The sequence below is a fragment of the Phoenix dactylifera genome, unplaced genomic scaffold (assembly GCF_009389715.1).
Source record: "Phoenix dactylifera cultivar Barhee BC4 unplaced genomic scaffold, palm_55x_up_171113_PBpolish2nd_filt_p 001012F, whole genome shotgun sequence".
Taxonomy (NCBI): domain Eukaryota; kingdom Viridiplantae; phylum Streptophyta; class Magnoliopsida; order Arecales; family Arecaceae; genus Phoenix; species Phoenix dactylifera.
The window spans coordinates 159226-166219 of record NW_024068366.1 but is presented as its reverse complement, the minus strand read 5'-3'; the positions used below and the strand labels follow the sequence as shown (position 1 = coordinate 166219).

General features: G+C 39.1%; 1 pseudogene; it reads right to left on the bottom strand.

The window, feature by feature from the left end:
* Positions 1–2425: 2425 nt before the first annotated feature.
* On the bottom strand, positions 2426–6720 carry LOC103699799 (annotated as a pseudogene).
* Positions 6721–6994: the final 274 nt, after the last annotated feature.

Here is a 6994-nt window from a genome sequence, read left to right as displayed (position 1 = left end):
CCATGCCAAATAGCATGCTTCCTTCCTCTGCTTTGGCCCCAAACCGAGATCACTCGGTTTTGCTTCGACGCTTGTCACCGCAGCAGCCGCTGGCCGCCACTGCAGTCGGCCGGCCGTCGACCAGGCAACTGCCCCCGGCCGCCTAGGCTGAACCCCCCCCCACCCCACCCCCCCCCCCCCCAGCCGGCCCCTTCTTCCTCCTCTCAGTCTCCATCTCCCCTGTTTATGGGGAGCTCGGTGAGGAAGAAGGCCCACTGTGGGCCGTGAGCAGTATGATGGGCCATTGGGCCCTGTCCATTGCAGGCCAACTTAGGCCGAGTTCAGATCCAAGTCCGGAACTTGAACCCGAACCCGAATTCGAACTCGAAACGAAACCCGAAACCCGAAACCCAAACCCATTTGGCCAATAAATGAAATTTTGCAGTTAAGCCATTGGCAGTATATTATTTCACAAAAGGATCTTCTGTAATTTGTATTTGATCCCTCTAGGAAAGATTTCATTAAATAAAGGTCCCCAATTATATTTGTTTGTCCCTTTACTCAAGCTTTATTATGAAATAGTACTATATAATTAGGTATTGGCCCCTGAAATAAATTTTTACTGTATAAATAAACTAATTATGAGGCCAACCTTGGGGGGCCTTATTGGGCCATGTCCAGTAGTATTATTTTGGATTTTGCTTAGCTCTGAAATTTACAAAAAAATTAATTAAATATTAACAGGTGAACCTGATCCGCCTACGTGAAGTAAGAATTAAGCGAAGAATATGTAAATAACTTAATACTTCAAGTGTAATTTCCAATTATTTGATAAATTGATTAAATTTTGAACATATATTTTGTATTTAGTAAAATGGGTTAGGCATGTTAAATTTTATTTGAAAACTATGTTATACTTTGAAATCCGTAAAATATAGTTGAACAATTTATGAAAATCTATTTTTGTATATATGCATTCTCAGCATAGCTATGACCTGCTGTTCTGTTCTATTCCAGCCAATGGGGATTATACGTTGGACCTGTCGACTTGTAATCTGTGAGGAACCGGTTTCGACACAGTACCACCAGTGATTAGAATAGTAGTATTTGGATACCGTACCATTGATGATTAGAATAGTGGTATTGACATCATACCACTGGTGCTGAATAATAGTGGTGTTTGGCACTTTGTGCCAACCCATGCCACTGGGTTTCGTGGCCGTAGCCTACATATGCTGGGATTTCTGTATCAGAGTTTTGTGAAAATGATGATAAGTTTTGAAAAGAGAAAAATGATGTTATTGTGATTTATTCCCAGTCATTATTTTGTATTTCGATTTGATATGCTTTGACCCCACTCTGGGGTATTTTGTTTGCTTACTGGGCTGATGTAGCTCCTTATCTTATTTTCTCTGTTTTCAAATCCAGAGGCTTATCGCACGGGATTGGGGAGTGCGCTAGACTTTTCGATTATTCCTTTAGTTATTAGCATTTTAGCTAGATTAGCTTGGACATTTGAATTATGTTGGCATATGCTATTTTAAAATTTTGTATGGCTGATTTCGAACAACTTAAATAATTATGTCAAGCATTTGTATTTGCTTTGATATGATTTGCTGCCTTGGACGCTGTGCGGTCCGCCGTGCGGGCATGCGGCGTCTGCCGCACTCCGGGCTCGGGGCGTGACAAACATAGTAAATTTCAAAATTTGATTTACATACCAAAGGTAATTAGTATCAACCATTTTGAACTAAGGTGGCTATTGTGCTCAACTTCCATGTGTTAATGGGCTAGCATAATTAACTGATAATTACATTGTTACCTGTAACTACTAAGGCCATGCCATAATACACGCACACGATCAACCTGTTATCGAAGCATTGTTATCGAAGCATAGCTGCAATCAACCTGTTACATTAGTAAATCTCTGGACTTGGGATCAATATATTTGCCGGTAGTGGGGGACAATCGAACCTGCAATTCATATACAATGGTGTCAGTCGTATCGAAAAGCCACTACCTTCTACAGATAGTTATTTGAACACAGGATTCAAGAGAACATAGAGCGAAACCAATAGCAATTCCAAAGCAAATCAACATTTTACTCATATGCCTCTGTACAGAACATTGTAGATAAAATCCTTGAGCAATATCAGGGTACATGGTGTATTTGCTTTTCTTTTGAGCTGTCTAATGAGATAATAATACAATGATTTCTATGGTAGAAGTAAAATATGGGAAAAATCTTTAACTACTTAATTTGGATCCCAAGTACATGACTTCTTGTCTTGGTACGAGAAATATAACTTAGGTTTGGTCACATATGAATGGGGCATACTTGATATTAAAAATGTTAATTATTAAGCTATGATGCAAATGTGGCATGCTGCTGAGCAAAGGTTTTTTACTTTTACGCAGTTAGGCTAGGGAAAACACTCATATTGGTTCAGAATTTGGCTGATGAGAGTGAAGGCATCAGCAAAATTAGAGCATCAGCATAAGCTTCTTCCTGCTGCACATCAATGAGCCCATAGCTCTTCAAGACCTGCAAGCAGAAGATAATTTCTAATAAGCAAAAGGAAAATGTTCAAGACCTTCCAATGTGCTGTAATGGCAAGTAATAACATATCCATCCATAAAGTTGCACCAGATAAATATAATACCAGATCAGTCTCACTATTAGACATAGATGAGCATACAAAAATTGTTATACATTCACATGTAAATATGCAAGCACAAACCGGGTGCACAACAAATACATATGTATACGCAATGTATTCGCAGGGAGAGAGATATGAATCCAAGGCTATAGGCTACTGCAGACTTCTGCAGAAATTAAAATGCAAGAACTGTTAATATTGTACCAAATTTTCAAAGAACATCCTTGGACATTGCTTTCTTGTTTTTCCTTCTATTATGCTATTTAAACCTATATTTCCTGACTGCTCTTCTGAACTCTTAGTTGAAGGAGAATGTTCCTTTAAATACCATGCCACAACCCTGAACCCAAACTCAATTATCATTAGCACATGCCCTGTAACCTGTAGGGAAAATAAAGAATGCTCAATTTGTAAGACTCCCATAAATGATCTTTTACCTAGTTTTAGCAGTCATGTTTTCAACTACAAACTCTCCAGAACCTGTGGAAAAAAAGATCTATCCAGGTTGGAAGGCATTGATATTAACTATCGCCATAGCGCAAGCAAAACACCCGCTAAGTTCACTAACATCATTCAAAATAACAGAGTCCAATATAACTAAGACTTGAAGCTTGCGAGATGGTGCATTATTAGTTGCCTCCTAAAAATTCAATTCCTACAAGAAAAAGTACTTCATGAGTTAAAACATAGTTATTCATGCTTATGTGTATAATTACATCTATCATCAGTATTATCCTAAGATGCTACATCTGAAGGATGCGAAAGAGAAGGAACGATCGTCGAACATTGCTTTAGAAAAAAAGAAAAAAAAAAGAAGCCAGTTCTCTTACTTCTCCCTCAGCAGAATCTAGCAACCCAGGCATTTCTGGGGGATTTGTGTCATTAAGAGGCCATTCTTCCTCCAAGCGAAAGAAAGGAGTTTCAGGTTGAGAACTAGCTGGGTCAGAAGAGATGGTCCAGATTGAATTAAGATTGCCATCAAAACCTTGGAGAGCTGTCAATTAGGATTTCATTCAATCGAATTAGATTTGATTTTATGGTATTCTTGCTGGTCTTTATTATGGTTTCATTAATTTTGATTAATATCTGCAAGAGTACTCGCGTGGGCTCAAACTGAAGCTTTAAGTTCATGTTTCAAGGCAGTTTATACGTTTGTCGTTTGTTCTATTTGAGTTTTGTACCATACCCGGTCATGAAGTTCCATCCTTTTGAGAGGGAGTGGCGATGAGATCCCAGGCTAGATTTGATATGATCAAAAGTGAAATTAAAAGATTTAGTGTGACAATTCATTGGTTGGATCACATTCTCAACATCAACTAGACATTCACGTGCGTGTATGGTCCAACTGAACACAATCTTAAAAACCTCTTCTAGAGAGAGTTGAAATATGGACATTCCTCCTTTCCTGGCCTTCGATTGTGGAACGGGATTTCAATGCCACCTACAAAGTTCAAGAGAGGAATGTCCCTTTGCAATTCCAGAAAACTTCAAGAGTTTTCATGTCCTTCATCAGGATGGCGCATTTGTTGGATCTTCCTCTCAAAGGTCAAAGCTATACTTGACCTATAATGGTAAAGTTAGATACGCTTTTAATCTCCACTAGGATGGACAACTTGTGTCCTAATTCACTTCAGTAGGCACTACCTAACCCCTGTTCTGATCATGCGCCGATGAAGCTATCCTTAAACGGCTTGCAGAAACTAAAAGGGCTATTTAGATTTGATAGAAGTTGGCTTAGTTATGATGGCATTCATGAGGTGGTTGCTCGGGCATGGTCCATGTCAGGCTTTTCGAATGATGAATCTTGTGCTTAAATTGAGATCAACAAGGAATGCACTCAAAGGTTGGTCAGCTCAGGTGAGATTTTTGGCTAGAATTGAGACGATCAAGCTTAGGAATATTATTCAAGATCTAGATCAAAAGGAGGAACTCAACCCCATTACCCATGATGAGAGGGAGCTTTTTTCATCTTTATAAAGCTGAGGAAATCTATTGGAAATAGAGGGCAAAAGTCAAGTGGCTGTCAGAGGGTGATAGCAATACTGTGTTCTTCTACAATCAGCTAATTTCAGAAGAAAATTAAATTTGATATCCTGTGTTGAATGGCATGGATCAGAGTACTCGAACAAGAAGGATATGAATAAGATTTTCACAGAATTCTTCAAAGAGATTTTTGATGACCCAGGGACTCCATGGATAGATCTTGATTGGGATTGGTTTTATTCCTTTTCTTCACCATCTTTGGATGTTTTGGAGGCTCCTTTCTCCCTCGAGGAAGTGTAGGATGCTGTGCTTAGTTTCAAAGAAGATAAAAGTCTAGCACTACAAAAGAAAGGATATCTTCCGGCGCTTTTTTTGGTCACTATCGACGCTTTTAAGCATCGGCGAATTTCCAGCCCACGCACCGCAAAGCGTGGGTCAAACGTCGGGCAGGTGGGCGTGGGTCGGGTTTAACCCGACGCGTCAAAAAAGCGTCGTCTCTCTATGCCGACGCTTTTAAACGTCGTTCATGTTATAGGAACCCGACGCTTAAAAGCGTCGGCATACTTGAACCGACGCTTCCCACCGTAGTTTGTGTTGGACTATGCTGACGCTTAAAAGCGTCGGCTTATGCTACTGGACCGACGCAATAAAGCGTTGTTAAGTATCCAACCTATGAACGCTCTCTTTGCATGTCTCAACTGCCTCATTCACCATCCCCTTCAAATCTAAAGACCAGAGTGGTGTCAGATCCTTTTGAACAACAACATCATCATCAAGAAAAAGTATCTTATCAAGCTTTGGGTACACTTCTGGCATGTAGAACCTTAGATGGTTAAGCATAGAGAGATACTTGGGATTCCTATATTTGATATTTTCATTCCCAACAGAAAGAGATGATGGATGATTTGCTTTGAAGTAGTATTCTTTAATCCTGGCTGACTCAAGTCGACGAAGAACTGAACAATAAGAAGAGTTAAGCCACTTGAAATCATCAATATTCTCCTCGCAGGTGAAGGAGGATGGACAATGAACCACATTCTCATAGCTGCAAAGTTCAGTCTGTCTGTAACTATATGAAATACACGTTTTTCCGGTCCTTTGGCGTGTATCACAGTGGAATTGACAACTACAGTTGTTGCAAGAACATTATCAGAGAATATAGCATAGTGGTAGAGGGAAGGATCCTCAAGCTTGTTCTTGTCTGCTAGTTCTTTGCTGGTATAGTTGTGCAAGAAGTAATCAGTTGTTAGCTGTAAAGGTAGGCAGTGGAGGGGTTTAGCGATAGTCTTTGCAGCATGCTGGACTAAGAATATGTTGTGTTTCTTCACAGCATTTATCCCACTCGCAATTTTTTGAGGTGACCCTTCTTGCCTCTGGCAGTTCATAGAAGAAATAAATATGAAGCAGTCAAATAAATCCAACACAAATTATGAATGCTCACAAAAACGAAGCAAGGTGAGGGTAGAAGTGAGAATAGTAAAAAAGTTGACTACTGTGAGACAAATTTTTCTTTTTTTCCATTCCTCTATACTTTGATCCAATCTACATAGGTATGGTACAAAGATGTGAAAAAAAAAAAAATCAAATTTGAAAATGTTTTAATACTTCACTGGCATCTGCCAACTTCTAGGCCAACATATTTTTGGCCACAAGAGGGGCCTAACATGAAATCTAAAAACTCAGGTTGGTGATCTATCATTTTAGATTTCAGAATTTAAGCTCACATAACGAAGGAGGAAGCCTTCGTGATTCAGCTAGACCAGGAAAAGTGTAAGGACTGAAAGATTTGTTGTTCAGAACTGCAGTCATCTCTAATGCAGAGTACAAGCCAAAGGAGCCAAATTGAAATGCAATCCTTTAAATGAGTTTCATACTGTTTCAAAGACCTTTTGGTTTAACATAACTGAAAATATTTTCTCAATTTTCTCACAAATCCAAATATACAATTAATCCTGTGACCAACAGCGCTGAAGAGGTTAAAAAAGTACCAGTCCAACCATTGCTTGTGTGTGGTTTGCACCAAAAGAACTCTCCCACACCCAGGAAGAAGACAGGTTTCTTGAGTTGACCTTGAATGTTTGAAGTTTCCCCAAAAAATCTATGTTACAGTTACATCAACACCCTGTAAAAAACATAATGGGATAAATAGAATGAACAGTTTACATTCATGAAGAAGATGTATTCCAGTTACCTCATATAGTTCTAAAACCATGTTCCTGTCAAGTCAACATAGAACATACTAATTAAAGTTGTGCATATTTGAAGAACATACTAAATTGGGTGCAGACTTTTAAGGAATCTCTTTATGTATTAGCAGCAATAAGTTCCAAGATCTATACTTATCAAAGTTCTGGCATAATCATATTTTGGAA